At 43.3% G+C, this 19,594-nt stretch overlaps 1 pseudogene; it reads left to right on the forward strand.

Moving 5' to 3' along the window:
• The first annotated feature begins 40 nt into the window (after nt 1-40).
• On the forward strand, nt 41-11,539 carry LOC147451383 (uncharacterized; annotated as a pseudogene).
• Nucleotides 11,540-19,594: the final 8,055 nt, after the last annotated feature.

Consider the following 19,594-nt stretch of genomic DNA (forward strand, 5'->3'; position numbering starts at 1 on the left):
GACGGCCTCCTTGTGCTTATCCATCACCTCATTAGGAGACATGCAGCTCAGGGAGAAATTTCAAGAGGGTGATGATCTTGCAAGGAAACTGCTTCAAATTGGATGGCTAGAAGTGTGCATCGTCGATAGTAAAGATGCAAATAATGGCTCCCTTCTTGCGCTCATCAACCAATGCAACACGAGGCCACCAGCCTACTCGGGTCAGAAGCGGCATCGACAAGAGTCACAGAGACCCGACGCAAGGAAGGAGTGTCCTGAGGTTCCTCTTCATCTTCATGCTCCATAGATTCTTCAATGTCTCCTTGAAACTCTTTGCCGCTCATAATCTGATAGATATTGGAGCGCAGCTGGTTAGCTGGTTAGTTGGTTGTGATTGTTGCCGCATTGGGTTAATTTGTTGTGGTGACTCGAGAAAATGAGTAGAACCAATTGACATGCTCCAATAATAGCTCATCTTGGGACTTGATGAACATTGGAAAGAAGGAAGTTGTCATGCCCCATAGTGCTCCATATAGGAAATTGAGCTACTAAAGAGCGTAATTGAATAGAGCAAATGGGTTGCAAGATAACCTAGTTTGGTAGTTGTTTGCAGATGGCACCATTCAATCTAGTAATGTCGACCATTTAGTCTCTAAACCGTGGAACAATCTTTGAGAAACCCATCTTATCTCAATCATCCGTAGTCAATTTTTCTTTATTTTCAATATATAGGTTGAATTTTCAGACTGTGCGAAAAGAAATGTATGCCTATTTGGTATATAGATAAGATGAACAAAATTGAGCATGCACTCATGAAAAAAACATATGGCTAAATTGAAGCTTTGACAAACTCAAAAAATACAAAAACCATATATAGAGTATAAAAATCAAACTATACTACCGACCTGATAATCTTGTACGAATGTCATCCAATTGTGCAAGCTGGAGGACAATGTTTGATGCAAGCTACAAAAAAGCAATGTGAATAGTTAAACATATCCTCTTGCAATGAAACCTCACAAACTGAAACTGCAAAGTATACAGTGCACGTCATGCAGAGGTGCCATACAAAAGTATGGTGGAGAGTTGGCACTGTGGTCTCTCCAAAAATTATAAGAAACGGAAGCCGTGCCCTGCCCCGTAGCGTTTATGTGTTGCGCCAATCAAACACATAGTCATGGGGTGCTAAATGTAGATAACGAACCTTGTAGTGTTGTCGAGATGGAGTCGCGTTTGTGCGATTGAAACGTCCAGTGTTGTGAATATATGTCCTCCCTGCCATACCCAAAATAGACATTAAGAGATAAATACACACCCTCTTTTTTACACTAAAAATCCATTTGAGCCCCATCCCCACTCCTCGGGACGCATCACTTGTGACTATGACCAAAGCACCACCAAGCATGACATCTATCTACAACAACAGACCGGCTTATAGCAATCTCACTATGAATTCTCTTACCCATGTCAATGCCTTGTGCAAGGCCGAGAATCCTTTCCTTTGCATCCAGTGTGCTTCCTCCAGCCTTCCATATATTGTTTTGCAATTATCTGATGATACATCTCTTTTATCTCTACGAAATGGCGCTCAATCTTGTGGGCGAGCACGGAAAGTTTGCTCAATGTGCGGCTCATAACAAAGTACATTGGTACCACTTCATAACAAAGTACATCGGTGAGTGCGTATGTCAAATGTGGTACCCTCACGAAAGTACATTATATAGACCTACCACTTCTTGAAAATCCATTTCCCTTGAATCCGTTCAGGTATGCCTTTAAGAGATTGAAAATAAGAATCTATTTGCCTTTTCCTAGTTTTGAGGAAAGGTTGTAAGCTACTCCGAGACTATGATCGGCCAGTTCTCTAGCCACGCCGCAGGTAAAGGAGTAATTTCTTGCTTGGAGCTCCGTATGATTCGCTCACTCCTCCCGATGAAGATGATGGAGATCCAAAGGGGGAACTAGATCTGTTGCCAACGATTCAATTGGAGCTTCGACCCTTTTCAATGACGGCCACCTCTTTGCACGATGTCCTTGTCACCACTCATCAACATACTCCAGTTCTGCCCACTCTACACTACAAGAGGTTGTGTGCTCTTGTGACGCTGTTAGCGACGCAAATACACTGGGTTTTTATAACCCCCGGCGTCGCTAAAACCGTCGCTAATAGCGTCGCTACGAGAGCATCGCTATATGCGTCGCTATATAAAGATGCTCATAGCGACGGTTATAGCGACGTTTACACAGAAGTCTATAGCGACGCTCATAGCGATGCTACAGAGCCATAAATAGCGATGGTTATAGCGACGCCTGAGAGAAACGTTTTTTGGTGACAGGGCATTGAATGCCCTGCCACCCATCAAGCATATTGTACTTGATTCACTTTTTTAAAAAAGTGCAAGGGTAGATAATAGACCCAAAATAGTCACCCACAAGACGCATTGTTTGCAAAATTGACAAGCGTAAAATTGACAATTGTACACATCATAGGCAAAATGAATTGATTGGCAAATGTAATAATGACAATTGTACAACATCATAGGCATAAAGAATTGATTGGCAAAATGAACTGCGGTGACAAATGTAATAATATACATGGTTCAAAAAGACGTATAAACTCCGTCTCATGATACATAAGCTATGAGAAACCCTAAACTAATGCTATCTAGATACGGCTAAATTGACATTGTCTAGCTAGACGTCTCATCGCGTCCAAGCGGCGTATCTCTCGGATTCTGCAAAAAAAGACAATAAGATAGCTTTCAGTAAGTATAAACATATAACGACATTTATACAATACAAAAAATAGAAAAGAGTAAACCCTAATACTAACCATGCCGCCGCGAGAACTGAGAATGCCCATCAGGGCGTTTAAGCCCTTCCTGCCTGCGTACTCGCGCTCATACGGTGTGGGATCACGTCCTGTCATCGACCACTGTCAAAACATACAAAGATTTCATTATGTTAGAATTAAAAAACTCATAAATCCTAAACTATCGAACATAAAGAGCAATGCGAAAACACTTACAAAATCGGCCTCAAATGATGCCCATCCACCGCTCCCCAAGTTGTGCGAGCTCCCTCCCTCTACTCGCGCTGTGGCTGCATCCTTTTGTTGCTTCCACTTGTCGGGATTCTCGCGCGCTGCTTTCTTCGCATTCTTCCAATCTTCTTTGGCCACTCAATCTGGCCTGTTCCACCCATGCTTGATTGATTTTTGCACTTCGGAACGCTTGTTTTTGCAGTATTCGCACATTCGAATCTTCATCAGGTCTTCATTGAAGCACTGATCCCATGTTGGAACGGGAAACTCATCATGAAGTATGCTGATGACTCTGTTTTTTAAATCCCTTGGTACTTCACTCCACCTTTTTAGTATGTAGTGTCTAAACAGCTGAGAGCAAAGACCACGCATGCGCGAGATCATCTTCTTGCCGTCATCACCCATGATGATGCCGCCGCTGAAGTCGACGGAGTAAGGCAAGCCCTCTGGCCGTTGACGCGTGAACCTGGGTGTCCCGGCAGGGGTCTCTAGCGGCGTGTCGTTAGGGGTACGGACGTCAGGTGTCTCCACCGGCGTCTGGGCCCCGAAGCGAGGAGTGTCGAGTGGGGTGGCTCCTGGCGGAGTAGGTAAAGGTGTGTAGCTGCTAGGAACAGTCAGTCGCGCAAAACCTGGCGTAGATGGCGATGCTGTGACTGGTGTGGGGATGGGCAAAGAAGGGGAGGGTAAAGAGTCTCGTCAAACACGAGGCGGTGTGGAGGCATCCGCGGCGGAATCCCCACAACAACCGCAACCGCCACCACTAGAGCGCCGGTGTCTAGACGAGTGTGAAGATCGTCTCGTCGACGCCGAAGCTTTGGAGCGCGCCGAATGCTCCGAAAGAGAGGGAGATGCGGATGGAGTAGGAACACGCGATGATGCGCCAGAGCGATGACGCTCCACGTACCACTGTCTCTGCTGCGGTGACAAAGAAGAAAGAAACTCCTCATCATCCATAACTGCATTAAACACACGAATATTTAAACTTAATATTGAATGAATAGAGTAGAAAATGACAAAAAGACCATTAAATACAATGACGTAATGACGCATATAAATACAATGATGCAATGAATTGAGTGATAGAAGAGGCAAGTCGAAAACTCAGAATTTTCAATCAAAAGATGTGAGCGCGAGTAGAAAAGAGCGTTATACACCATGAAAGGTACTTAGAGAGCCAGAGCTTTTACAACACGGAGCAAAATTGTTCAAATACAATATTTGTGGCTTTAAGAGATCTCTCTCTCATCCTCGCATAACTCAACATAACCTTATATATCTATATAGAGCTCTCCGTTTAAACACATATCCTCTGTTTCATTTTGTATCTCCTCTGCATGCACCCCATATAGAGTAGTAGCATCTTGATGCTCGTCTCGCACCACCGCAGCGGCTTCTGATTGAGCATCTTCTCTGATCTCCTCCATTGATGCCGTTGTGATTGGCACATGGTAGCCTTCATACGTCCTTGCACTACGAGGGGCTACCTCTATGACGTACCACCAGTTTGATGTAGACTTTGCATGTAGGATGAAATATTACCTGCCAGAGCCACATAACTTACATGAGAGCTTTCAAGCACATAACTTGTAAAAGGGGGATGTTAACTATTTACATACTTACTTGTTCACAATGCTCCGGTAGTACGAAAGTGTCTCTTAGGTCAGTCCATTTCTTAGTAGAATCCACCTCAAGAAAACCAGACTCTCCTCTACGCACAGTAGCGTTGCGACCCTCCATGATTATCTTGAACCATTGCACGTCGAAAAAGTCGACAAAAAATCCTCTGTAATCGATCCTCAAAATCTCTTGTAGCGTGCCGAAGTAAGTGAGTTCCGCCACCACAGGATCTGCATCAGAGAAACGTCGTCGACTAGACTGTTCAAATTTTGCCATGATTCCACAATCTTGAGTAAAACGCTTTTTGTCGATCCGTTCCACCCTAAAATGTCGACCTTTACACCATGCTGCTGTGTATGACTTATACTACAACGAACAAAGATTATGAGTGGCCGTTCAAACGTTTAGAAATAAAGTCACTAGCTAGTCGTACATTGCAAACTTACCTTGGTCGCGCAACCCCGAGAGTACTCCCACTCTTCCTCAGTCACTTCGTCACCGCATTGTTGTGCGCTTTTCAATTGGTTGTGCAACCATCTTAAGCTCATGAATGTTGGTAGGATCTCCAGAACCGTCGGATAGTGCATCGGTGGTCGTCTTCCCCGTCTCCACTCGATTCGTGCCCTTTGTCGCTCTTGCTTTGCATCCTCATATTGTGAAATCCACTTTTGCATCACTGGATTGTGAAGCATGTAAAATCGGTTGATTTTAGCCTCTAGATCTTCCGTCATCTTCTTCTCAACACCGAGATTGCACATGACAATCCCAGATATGCGCTCATCATCTATGGTTCGCCATAGCGTGTCCCGGGCTTTATCAAATCCGTCTAGCCACTCTCCAATGTACACTAGGGACTCTGATACCAACCAACCTTCTGCCATGCTACCCTCCGGACGTGCCTTTTGACGCACATATCCCTTAAGCGTTTTCATGAAACGTTCTAAGAAGAACATCCATCTGGAATGAACTATGCCAGCTATTTCCACCTCATCAACTATGTAAACAAGAAGATGCACCTGAATGATTAGCATTGTAGTAGGAAAATGTTTCTCAAACATGCACACAAGCTCCGCAGCATTTAGTTTGGCGAATGGTATGGAGTCTACGTTGATCTCCTTTTGTGAGATCCATTGCACCAGCTTTGCAAGTTTGTAGATTGTGTTATGGATGTCGAGAGACAAACATCCCTCACTGGAAACCGGTAAAATAAACTGTAAAGTATGTGCAGCAATGATATTAAAGTCCACATTTTATGCAATGATATTAAAGTCCACTACGAACGTACCTGACACATTTTATGCCAATCGTGTGACTTCAAACCGGTAAGCTTTCCTTCTTTAGTAAAACACGTTCGGAGCGAGTGCATTACGCCAGTGGGGGTCCGCAAAGATCGAATGGTCTCTTTTACTTTGCGTTCTTGGGAAAAAACAAGATTTATATAAAAGATCAACTATGGGAAAAAACAAGATTTACTGTGTCTGAGTGAGCAGTGTCAATAGATCACCTGAGCATTCTGGTAGCCCGGGATAGTCATGCATGGTCCACATTAGAATGCCTCTGATCAAAGCATTCCGTCGTCCTGTGTGTCGGCTCATATCCACCACCTCTATGCCAATCCACAATTGTTGTAGCTCTTCCAATAGTGGACGAAGATACACATCTATATTCTCCTTTTTATATCGCCCTGGCACAATCAAGCTTAGCCATAGGTGCCCCTTCTTCGTAGTCAACCACGGGGGAATGTTGTAGTTGACGATGACAACGGGCCATACACTGTAAGATGTTGATCTTTGACCAAATGGATTTACGCCATCCATAGCCAGGCCTAAGCGCAAATTTCGAGCTTCCCTGGCAAAATCCGACCATGTTCCATCTATATGTTTCCAGGCTGCGCAATCTGCAGGAATTGGTAGCACACCATCCGAAGATTTATTCTCCTCATGCCATGATGCTAGGGCGGCCATGGACTTACATTCGAAGAAATTCTTGATGCGAGGAAGCAGAGGAAAATGTCGCAAAACCTTTTGTGGAATTTTTGTCCCGTGGAGATCTACTCGATATCTTTCGGAATCACATTTCGGACACTTCTCCATGTCTATGTATTCCCCTCTGAAAAGAATGCAGTCATTAGGACAAGCGTGGATAGAATTGTAATCCATCCCCAAGTTTCGCAAAATCTTTCTTGCTTCATCTCGGGAATCTGGCATCACATTGTCAGCTGGTAGTATGTGCTCTTTCAGCAATCTACACAACATAAAAATATGATACAGTCGTGTAAAAATCTATCAGATTATTATACATTTAGAGTTTTATTAAAGTAAACTAATTGTAATAGATCACCTGAAAAGCGCTGTGACGCTAGTGTCACTCCATCCAAACTTGGCCCGCATGTTGAGAAGAACCAGGAGTGCTTTCAATCTAGACATACGTGCTCCATTATACAATGGCGTATCGGCTTCACTTTTCATATCATCATAGATAAGCCTTTCTGAATCCATGATCGTCTCGATCATTTCATCAATCTCAGGCTCAAACATTGCCTCGTTGGGAATGTGCTCTGCATGATCATCCCCCGAGCTGTCAGAGGCTACATCTTGTGGCCTCACATATGCTGCTTGACCAAAGCGCCTGCGAACACGTCTATTGGGTTGCAAGATTGCTGCTTGTTGGCCAGCGTCAGAGTCCGACGAGTTATAATTGGCAACAACTCGATCTATAATAGATGGATTGAACTCGCCAAATTTGCGAATGTGATGCAAAGAAACACGTCTTGTCTGTCGCACAGCATGCTTGCATTGATTACAAGGACATAAGACCCTCGTTGAGAGATAGGTGTTTCGGTTGGACGGTCCCACATCCTCGTCACTACTCATAATGAGGATAAATATCTTATAACGTGGACAACAAATTTGATATTCTATTGGCATTCTTCGTCTTCTCTCTCTCTCTCTCTCTCTCTCTCTCTCTCTCTCTCTCTCTCTCTCTCTCTACCTCACATTCTCTAGTCATGTCCAATCCCCGCACACCTCGGTCTAGAGGTGCACGGAGATCAGAACCACCGGGTTATAATCTCGTCTTTATTGGTCAATACCTAAATTTGTGGGTACAAGAAATCTACAGACCCACGTCTACATGATACTGCATGTAGTGGACAAAACCCCTTTGGACCGTTCTTGCTCTTGTTACTAACTTTGAAGTTGCTGTTGAATGACTAGAGGTTGTCTAGATGGTCATTGTCGGGGATGTAGTGACTCTTGCCGCCCTGAAGATCCACCTTCTTCCCTATCTTCTGAAGACATTTCACCAGTACTTTTGGATCGACGGAGCCCACCATGAGTGAAGGCAGCAATACCCTATATTCCATTGAGGGCTTTCTTCACCCGCTTCATGCAGGCATCGCAGTCTATGGAGACCTAAATCTAATCTAATATAACGTAAATCTAAATCTAGCGTAAATAAACGTAAATCTAACTAAAAATAAACCTAAATCTAATCTAATTTAACTTAAATAAACCTAAATCTAATTTAACGTAAGTCTACATCTAACCTAATCTTTAACGTCTTTTAGGATAGTTTCCTACGACGTTATAACTCTCTTCTTCTTGTGTGTGTGCGCGTGTGTGGATGTGTGTGCCAATAAAAAGAGATAAATGGTATAACCTTTTTATCACCCATGCCAAGTATGATAGATTGGTTATGCCATTTCCCTCTTGAATAATAGGTCTTGAGTTCAACTCCTCGTCCGCTAGATCTTTAGGTCGTTTAATTTTAATTAGTTTCCTACGACGTTAAATTAGTTTCTCTCTCTTTCTCTCTCAATGTGTGTGCGTTTTTTTGTTTATGCATGTTTTCTCTCTCTTTTCCTCTCTCAATGTGTGCATTTTTTGTTTATGCATGTTCTCTCTCTCTTTTCCTCTCTCAATGTGTGCGTTTTTTGTTTATGCATGCTCTCTCTCTCTTTTCCTCTCTCAATGTGTGTGTGCATTCTTTGTTTATGTATGTGTGTGTGTGCGTTTTTGTTTATGTTTGTACTCTTTCTCTCTCTCTCTCTCTCTCTCTCTCTCTCAAAAACACTATGTGTGTGTGTGTGTGTGTGTGTATGAGAGAGAGAGAGAAAGAGGGGAAGGGAACATGAGAGTGAGGAGAGGGAAGGAGCATACCTGGCTCTCCTTCCTCTCCTCGTGTGTGTGTGTGTGTGTGGAGAAGAGAGAGAGAGAGAGAGAGAGAGAGGGGGGGAGAGAGGGAGAGCGTTACCTGCTCCTTGCTTGAGGGCGCCGAAAAACTCAGATATGAGATCTAAGTTTTTGGGCGCTCTCTGTTATTTTTTTAGCCCTGCCGGCGTCGCTATGAACGTCGCAAATTTACTTGTAAATTTGTGACGCTCATAGCGACGCCATGAATTTTTTTTTGAGCGTTGCTGTGTGAGCGTCGCTAATATGAATAACCTCTTGTAGTGCTAATCAAACTCATAGCATTTGGCTCTGTCTATAGCTTTCTTGTGATGCAAAGGGGCATGCAGTTCTCTCCTCTTAGCTACTGCACATCGGTTTCTCTCTCTGTGCTTGTCAATCTTCTCTTCTTTGCATATGGCCTTGACAACGCCCTTTGGTCGCCCTCACTTCTGCTACATTCGTTAGAGGCTCTCCTCTTCTTTGGCTTATCGGCTCCTACTGGCCCGTCTCCTCCACTTTTATGCTTTTGCATCGGTGCGTTAAGCTTCTCAGTCAGAATCGCCACCACCCTCTTGTCTTTGTTGTATAGCTCCTTGCTTTCTGCAACTCGTCTCTCCTCAGACTTTATCTCTGTCGTCGTCCTCTAAAAGGTTGATGGTTTGTTATTGCCAAATTTGCTAGAACTCTGCTTGGTGACTTTGTTGCACGGAGCTTTTATTGCTGCACCCAGCTCTATTATTTAATGTTTATTGTTTCCTGTGTGGTGCGCTGCTTTTGGTTTGCTGCTTGCCGTCAGATTCAAGTGAAAGGCAACACCCTCGATGTTGCCAGGTGGCTTAACTCGCTGGCTTGCTTTAGGAAAATCGTCTTAGGCTTACCAAGGAACCAATGCCTTGCAGTTCTATTTGCAGATCCAACCACCTCCTTGTGCACCCTCTGTGAAACCCCTGTTCATTTCCCCTTGGCTACTTGTCTTCTCCTTTTTATATTGCTTTATAACCTTGCACCAGGCTCCCAAATCTTCTTCACGCCGTCAACTTACAAGTCCGCAACCGCTTATAGGCTCGTCATTACTTTTTCTTATCCTCTCTGATCAACTCCTCTACCCACACCGCTCATAGGCTTCTCCCCCATCAATTTTTCTCATCCTCGGTCTTTCCACCTCAGTCAGTGCCCCTGTTCAGGTTTGTTGGCCCTCCCACCCCAGTTCGTCAATGATTTTTCTTGCCCAAAGCCAACATTCATCTATTATGCTGCTTCTTGGCCCCTGCTGCCTTGGCGAAAACCTGCCAGCGCTCCTCTCTTTTCTTTTCTTTTGGTTATGCTTTTATGAGCGAGTCGCAATGCAAGCTTTTTTTTGTTCTTCGAACGAGGTCGAGGTCCACTGGATTAAGATCCGGAGTCAATGCTCTGGATCAAGCCAAGTGGTGATTGCATCTAGAGATAGGTCCTCGCTACGCATCTGCTGAAAATAGCCCACAGCTTCCTAGCACCACATTTGGCATACATGTCAACCAAGGCAATGCCAAGCACGACATTTTGTATCAACAGCCCTTGACTAACAATATCTCTGTGACTCTTTTGCCCATACCAACATCTTGCATGATGCCACAGATGCCTTCAAGTTGCACATGTAGGTCATTGCATCAAGAGCTCAATGCCACATGCCTTCGAGATAGAAGCATAAGGTGACTATATTTAAAGAGTTCCCTTCTCTTTGCATCTGTTGAAAACATCACTGAGCTTCCTGGCCCTGTCACTGTTGGGCATATCCCGCGATCAAAGCAATGCAAGAGATGACATGGAAGCTCATCAAGCTTTTTGAGCTTTAGGAAGTACACCACATCTGGCATACATGTCCACCAAGGCAGCGCCAAGCACAACTTTTTTTTGTCAACAGCTTTTGACTAATAAAATCGTCATGAACTCTTTGGCCCACACCAACATCTTGCGTGATATCAAATGCCTTCAAGCTGCACGTGTAGCTCATTGCATCGCGAGACAAGATGGCTATGGTGGAGCTTTAACAACCTGTCAATTTCTGTTTGAAATTCAATTATCCCTTGCTCTGATCTTCGATTCCCCCTCTTCACTGAAACTTTAGTTCCCTCATCCATCATGCCTTTGTAAACCTTGCCAAACCCTCTGACTAGCTCATGTAAAAGGGCATGCCTTAGCAAGCAGTTTGTCAAAAACGGTGGTCTTGATGCATACCAGTGCCAGTTTATTGGCGTGCACTAATTTTTGAATTCGATCATTTTGGTTGGACGGAATCTCTTGCCACCCTTGTGAGAAACTTTGGAAACCTTGCTTGTCATGCTTGCAGAGTCAAGGTTGCCAACTCTGTGCAGACCTTCAAAACACAAGCACAAGTTAATAAAAAGCTAAATTGGTAGCCCAAGCTTAATGGGCATAGATGAGATCTCAGGATTTGTGGCTCATGTGAAAGGGCATGCATTTGCAAGCAGTTTGTCAAAAACGCTGGACGAAATCTCTTGCCACTCTTGTGAGAAACTGTGCTTTGCCACGCTTGCAGAGCCGTGGGGTGACCGGCTCTGTGCAGACCTAACGCAAGCACACGTAATAAAAAGCAGCGATATTCTTGTTACTTGTTTTTGTGCAAGGCTCCTGGCCATGCGATTCCAGTTGTGTGCAATGGCTTCGATCATGCCAAGTGGCCACGTGTGGGCTCAAAGATCCCAAAAAAGACCTTTGGCTCACCAAGTAAATATAGTGTCGGCTGATGATGACGGGGTACTCCATATTTAAGGCAAAGCAAGGGTGAGAATTTTATAAAAGAGAAAGAAAGACAAGAGAAGATGGCGAAGATGCCGAGCTTCTGCAGCGTTTGGCTTTTGATAGTGGTGGCGTTAATATGCAGGGCAACGGAGGGCGGCGTAGAGGCTGCCAGGGAAGGGCCTGCAGAGTTAATGAGCCCTAATTACAACCATTCTCTGCATCATCATAATCATCATCGTCATGCGAGGGAAGACCTTGTATTGGACGTTTCGTGCATCAAGGTATTCCAGATCGATCTGGAGGGTTTTGGGATGGGTTTTGCGGAACCTGAAGTGACTGCGGGGAGCGTTCGCGTCAAGTGCGGCGGCTGCAGTGTCAGCAACGTCCGGCTGGCGTGCTCGGGTCCCGAATGGACACAAGACCTCCTGATGGGCGACCGATCTAGCCTCCTCGTAGAGCGCAACGGCCAGTGTCTGGTTGCCTCCGGCCACACGCTCAGCCCCGACTCGAGCACCGGTTTCACCTACATGCACTCTCGTCTTCCTCTCTCCCCTCTCTCCGCCACCTTCCATTGCCCTAGCCAAGCCTCGGTATCCTCCCTCTCTTCGCCAGCGCCTTCTCCGCTAGCCACGAACTGAGCTTCATTTGTCAGTATGATCATCAGAAGTCCAAACAATTAAACAATCTCTCTCTCTCTCTCTCTCTCTCTCTCTCGGAGGTCGTTTCTATATTACATTATTTTATTTTATACACGGCTATAAGATCTCAACATAGCATTGCATCTTATTATGCAATGCTCTAGGCATAGCTAAATAATCCTTTTTCATTCTAAGCTTTAAGAGACCCCATGGAAGCGGGGATCCTTTAGAGTGTTGATCAGCATTCCTAGCTTCCTAGATGAAGGCAAGCATCCAAACTCTAAGTGACATCAAACATAAATGTAGAACGATGCAACAGCTACAAGGTTGAGTAGCATCGCAACAATAGTTCACTACCAATTCAAGATATTAATACGCACACAACAATATTCGCTATCAATCTTCGAGATCGATGACAAATACATCAACATTAAAGAAGTAGACGTGATAATTATAGATGAGATTTCAATGTTGACAAAGCAGACTTTTGACCTTATAGTTTGACAAATTGTGATAGCAATGGCACAATGCTAGACCCATTCAAAGATAAAAAGGTCATGTTATTTGGCAATTTAGCACAATTGTCTCTTGAATGTAGGCATCTAATTGATCAATGCTACCCTGTCACATCACAAGCTCCACTTAGTGGTCATATTCTACCATGTAATCCGCTCAACGTTAGAGAGGCATCGTGTGAATGAGTCTCAAACCTCTCTTACAAAAGGTATTCGCAAGTCATATCCCCTCTATAAACTCACGGTTCCATAAGAGAATCTAGGGGCTTGAATGAACAAGGCAATGCCAAGGATGACGTCTTTCTGGCCATTCTCCTGTTGTGCGTAGAGGAGACGTAGAGTCACATGCCTTCAAGATGCATGCGTAGGTGATTGCATCTACTGAAAACAGACTAGAGCTTTCTCATGTGGCGAATCCTACAATCATTGCATTTGAAGAGTCCAGACTCCTGACTTTGGCGCTGCTCTTGTTCCGCACATCTCACAATCACTGCATTCTAAGAGGCGACATTTTAGACCAGTAAGCTCCTTAAGCACTCTTTGTGCTTTTTGAAGCGCACCACATTTGGCATACATATCAAACAAGACAATGCCAAACACGACATCTTTTTTCAATAACCTATGGTGTTGCTCTTGTTGTACACATTCCACAACTCGCCCCTCTCCTGCTGTGCGTATTTGGCGATCGATACGTTTCAATGCTTTGCATCCAGTGATAACAACCTAGGGCTTATTGGCGCTGCTCTTGTACTTCTCCCAATCAATGCATTCGAAGAGGCAACAATAAGCTCCTCAAGCACTTTTTGTGTTTTCTCAAGTGCACCATATTGGCATATATATTAACCAAGATAATGACAAACACGATATCTTTTTTCAGGATATTCAGCAAACCATGAAGTTTAAAGATAATGACTTTGTGCGGCACGACGTCAAGTTTGCGAAGGTCATCAAGAATTTCTTTGTGTAGCGATTAATGCTTCTTTTCTGGATTTTTTTTGTGGAGCGGCTTGTATCCATCTGTACCTCACATCCTTGCTGCCACTACCTCCTTTAACATCCCTTTGCTCTATCGCCCTGCTAGCTAGCTAATATCAGCACAATATCTTTTTTCAACTAACAATGTAATACTGAATTTTTGTGCCCATATCATCATTTTGCATGACATGTCTTCAAGATGCACATGTAGGTGATTACATCTACTTAAAACAAACTAGTTCTTCCTCTTGTGGGGCAAATCCTGCTATCAATGCATTCTAGGTGTCCACACTCCAAATAGGAAGCTGAAAATAGCCTACATCTTTCTGGTCCTACTCTTGTTGTGCGCATCCCATGACTAATGCATTCCAATGCTTCCATCCATTGAAAATAGCCTAGAGCTTTCTAGCCCTGCTCTTGTTGTATACATTTCAGAATCAGTGCATTCCAAGGGGTGGCATTTGGGACAGGAATCTCGTCAATCACTTTTTGTGCTTTCTCAAGCGTACCACAATTGGCATGCATATTGAACACGGGAGTTACAAGCATGACATATTTTGTGCACATTGCATTCCAAGGGAGGACATTTTCGACCAGGAAGCTCCTCAAGAACTTTCTGTGCTTTTTGAAGCACACCACATTTGGCTCTGCTCTTGTTGCATTCCAACTAGAGAGGACATTTCCGACTAGGAAGCTCATCAAGCACTTTTCGTCAGAATTGGCCCCGTTATCGTTGTGTGTATCTTGCGATAGTTCAATTCTTTGCATCCGTTGAAAATGGCTTAGAACTTATTGGCCTTGATCTTGTACATCTCCCAATCAATGCATTCTAAGAGGCAACAACAATCTCCTCAAGCACTTTCTGTGCTTTCTCAAGTGCATCATATTTGGCATACATATCGACCAAGATAATGAAAAGCACAATATCTTTCTTCAGGATATTCAAAAACCACAAAGATTTGAGAAAAAAAGGACTTTGTGTAGCATGACGTCAAGTTTGTGAACGGCATCAAGAACTTCTTTAAATTGGTTGCTTTTGACTGCTCTTTCTATCCATGCTGTGTAGCAATTATTACTTCTTCCCTATATTTTTTTATGGAATTAAAGATCCTTATTGTGACTACCTACTCCAACAACCCTCACTATAAGAGGCGAATTCCACAACCGCTAGCATTGCCACGGAAAAACAAAGGAAAATAGAAAAAAAAATTCGTATGCGGCAATACTAGCGGCAAAAAACGCGATAATGATTTAAAAGCAATATACAGGTAATAGTCGTGGGAATATATCTGTGACTATTACTGCATGATTTGCTACTGCTATTACCGCGTATATTATCGCTATATGCCCATTCAAAAATAAAGGTGCTTATTTTGGGTGGCCCAAATGAGCACCTTTATTTTTTACCTACATAAAACAATGAAACATCAATTGTTTTTTGAAAGAGTATACAAAGAAAAAATTGAAAGTGAATTTAGTTTACCTTGACAATTTAATGTGCAAGAGATCAACTACTTAAAAAAGTTACAAATAAAAGAAAAGTAGTTGTATATACATTGTGCCACATTGGGAGTTTATGAAAGTTTGGATAGATATTTTTCAACCTAATCCTCCTCCATAGGCATGTACATTTGATCACCTTGACTCTACATAAACCCAAACTAGATTGAAAAATTATGAATAGCTCAAAATAATTTATGCAAAATAATTTATTTAAACTTATCGCTTGTAGTGATCCAACCATTGCGTCGAATCGCTCGCGATAGATGTGGTTGCTCTCAAACAACCATTGCCAAGTTTCAAATTCTATATGCCGCTCGTGAAACTTGACCATCTCTTTGGTTGGTCGACTAAGAGTGATATTTTCCTAAGTTAGTAATAACAATAACAAATTATCAACTATAATCTTTACAATCACCGAGTTACATTGTAATTTAATCAATGTTACATATTTGTCCTTCCATGTTGCTTTGCATGCGTGGAAGTTTGTCTGGCCTGAGCTTTGCGTTGTCCGTAGGATGAGCCCGTTTGCAGCCTAATTGCTCTTTTCTTACATTGCCCACTCCCACTCTGCATCTACCGTGTTGCCACTGCAATAGCTCGTGTGTGGATCTCTAACTTCGTTGGCCATGGCGCGTCGTACACTGTGAAGGAGTACGAGCAGAAGTGCGACGCGAGAGAGAGTGCGAGAAGAAGAGCAGGACGATATGGTGAACTCACTCTACTGTAATGTGTAGAGCATAGTGAGTTCTTATTAGGTTTTTACAAGAGAATATGTGTACATACCTGGCGGCCCGCCCACTTACCTGGGCGACCACATTGGGCAGCGGAAGTGCGACGCGAGAGAGAGTGCGAGAAGAAGAGCAGGACGATATGGTGAACTCGCTCTACTGTAATGTGTAGAGCATAGTGAGTTCTTATTAGGTTTTTACAAAAGAATATGTGTACATACCTGGCAGCCCGCCCACTTACCTGGGCAACCACATTGGGCTTTATACCCCAACAACCTCCCACTTAAAGTCCAATGTGGTACTTTAAGTGTGAGAGAAGCTACTATACAAGCTAATATACAAGAGATGTAGAGAAGTGATGTACTACCCTACACCTAACTGCTTGCGAAAATGCGCAAAGCTCTCTGAGGGAAGTCCTTTTGTAAGTAGATCAGCAGGATTTTCTGTGGTGTGAACTTTGACAAGCTGAAGTTGCTTATCCTCGAGCATTTCCCTGAGGAAATGATACTTCACATCCACATGCTTTGTCTTTGAGTGATAAACTGGATTGCGAGCCAGTTGTATAGCACTTTGACTATCACAATATAACACAGGCATCTCTTCTTTGATTCCCAAATCTGTTACTAGTCGATTAAGCCAAATTGATTCTTTGCATGCCTCTGATGCTGCAACATATTCAGCCTTTGTAGTAGACTGAGTAACACAATCTTGTAATGTAGAACGCCATGATACTGCTCCACAAGCCAATGTAAAGACATACCCTGATGTAGACCTTTGGTTGTCTAAGTCACCTGCATAATCTGAGTCTGTAAAACCCTTTACACTTAGCTCCTGACTCCCATAGCATATACGCATACTCTTTGTAGCTTTCAGGTATCTCAATATTCCTTTCACTGCCTCCCAATGTTTCTTGCCTGGGTTTGACATGTATCGACTTACTACTCCCACTGCAAATGCAATTTTTGGGCGAGTAGAAATCATTGCATACATCAAACTACCCACTGCAGACGCATATGGAATCTTATCCATTTCAGCATGTTCTTCCTCTGACATAGGACAATCTTGTTTGCTAAGTTTCACATATGGTGGCAATGGAACACTCAGTGCCTTTCCCTTCTCCATATTGAAACGTTGCAAAACCTTGTCAATATACTCTGTTTGAGATAACCAAATCAACTTCTTTGATCTGTCTCTCTCAATGCGCATATCAAGTATATGACTTGCCTCACCCATGTCTTTCATGTCAAACAATTTTTCCATCTTTGACTTCAAAGCTGAAATTTCTTCCAAGTGCTTGCCAGCAATCAACATGTCATCCACATACAAAATAAGGATCAACCAACTCCCATCCTTAGCCTTCTTTGTATATAGACAGTGATTGAACTCACTACGTTTGTAGCCTTGAGAAAGCATAAACTTGTGGAATTTATGGTACCATGCCCTCGGTGATTGTTTTAAGCCATAAAGACTCTTTAAAAACTGGCATACCCAATCTTCCTTTCCTTTCTCAACAAACCCTTCTGGATGCTGCATGTAAATTTCCACATCTAAATCACCATGCAAGAACGCTGTCTTGACATCCATTTGGTGCAACACCAAATCTAATATGGCAACCAATGCAAGAAAGCATCTCAATGTAGTCATCTTGACCACCGGAGAGAAGAATTCCTCAAAGTCAATTCCTTGTTCTTGCTTAAAGCCCTTGGCAACAAGCCTTGCTTTGTACTTTGGCTGACTATCATGAGCGGTGATCTTATATCTGTAAACCCATTTACAGGGTAGAGCCTTTTTGCCCTGTGGTAATTTAACTAGCTTCCATGTCTAGTTTTTATGCAGAGCTGTCATCTCTGACTGCATGGCCAATTGCCAATTCCCGGAGTCCTTCATTTGCACTGCTTTCTTGTAACATGAAGGCTCGCTGCAACCAGTCAACATGACATAATTCATAGATGGAACAAACCTATCAGGAGGTCGCGTGACACGTCCAGATCTACGGACAATAGGTGGCTCAGGCTCAGCCACAACCTGTGGTTCCACTCTATCCTGTCCTTGCTCCTCTTGAGCCCTGACATTTTGTCCTGCACGTGCATGTCCATCTTCTTGGAAGATAACTCTTCTAATCTCCTCAACCCTCTCTGGTTTAGAATGATATTTGGATTCATTAAGGTGAACATCATTGCTGCGGACAACCTTTCTGGATTCGGGATCCCAAAGTCTATACCCCATCTCACTAGAATTACCATAGCCTAGAAAGATGCACTTTCTACTCTTTGGCTCAAGTTTGTTCCTAAATTCCTTTGGAACGTGAGTATATGCCTCACAGCCAAAGACTCTGAGATGCTTGTATGAGGGCATTTTGCCTGACCATACCATCTCTGGCACTGAATACTTCTGCAAAACCTTGCTAGGAGATCTATTTACTAGAGGAACAGCTGTTGATACAGCTTCAGCCCAAAACCCATTTGGCAGCTGCGCATTAGACAACATACTTCTGACCTTCTCTTGTATGGTCCTACTCATCCTCTCAGCAACACCATTTTGAGGAGGATTGTAAGGAGCAGTAAGTTCACGTTTTATACCTTTTGACTCACAGTTAAAAGTCCTGAAAGGCCTTTGAAACATACTCTCAACTATTGTCAGTGCGTAAGCATTTAAGCTTCTTGCCACTCTGATTCTCCACAAGTGTCACAAACGTTTTGAAAACACTAAACGCTTCATCCTTGTGCTTGAGAAAGTAAACCCATACTTTCCTCGAGTAATCATCTATAAATGTCATAAAGTAAGAAGCTCCCCCTAGAGATAGGTTAGGCATAGGTCCACACAAATCACTATGAACAAGTGCCAACTGTGTATCTCTTCTACTGCTTCTATGCTTATGTGGCTGCTGTGTTTGCTTACCATACAGACAATGTTCACAGAATTCAAAATCATTAAATGAAAAGCTAGGCAAATAACCAGAACAAGACAAGATTTCCATTCCCTTCTTGGACATATGTCCTAACCGGCAATGCCACAAGGAAACGTTCGGCTGCTCGGTTACATTGATTACATTTTTAGAGACATTTGATACATAAATCATGTAAATTCCTCCAAACTTTACTCCATGTGCTACTGTCATAGAACCGTTGGATATCTTCCACATGCTCTGTCCAAAAGTGGCACTACAAGAGGCTATTCATATTAGCGATGCTCACACAGCGACGCTCAAAAAAAAAATTCCCGGCGTTGCTATGAGCGTCGCAAATTTACAAAGAAAGTTGCGACACTTATAGCGACGATCATAGCGACGCCGGCTGGGCTAAAAAAATAACCGAGCGCGCCCAAAAACTCAGATCTCAGATCTGAGTTTTTCGGCGCCCTCAAGCAAGGAGCAGGTAACGCTCTCCCTCTCCCTCTCTCTCTCTCTCTCTCTCTCTCTCTTTTTCTTCTCCACACACACACACACACACACACGAGGAGAGGAAGGAGAGCCAGGTATGCTCCTTCCCTCTCCTCATTCTCATGTTCCCTTCCCCTCTTTCTCTCTCCCTCTCTCTCTCTCTCTCACACACACATACACACACACACATAGTGTTTTTGAGAGAGAGAGAGAGAGAGAAAGAGAGAGAGAGAGAGAGTACAAACAAAAACAAAAACGCACACACACATACATAAACAAAGAATGCACACACACATTGAGAGAGGA

Source organism: Adiantum capillus-veneris, chromosome 9 (assembly GCF_014529385.1).
Source record: "Adiantum capillus-veneris isolate H3 chromosome 9, ASM1452938v2, whole genome shotgun sequence".
NCBI lineage: Eukaryota > Viridiplantae > Streptophyta > Polypodiopsida > Polypodiales > Pteridaceae > Adiantum > Adiantum capillus-veneris.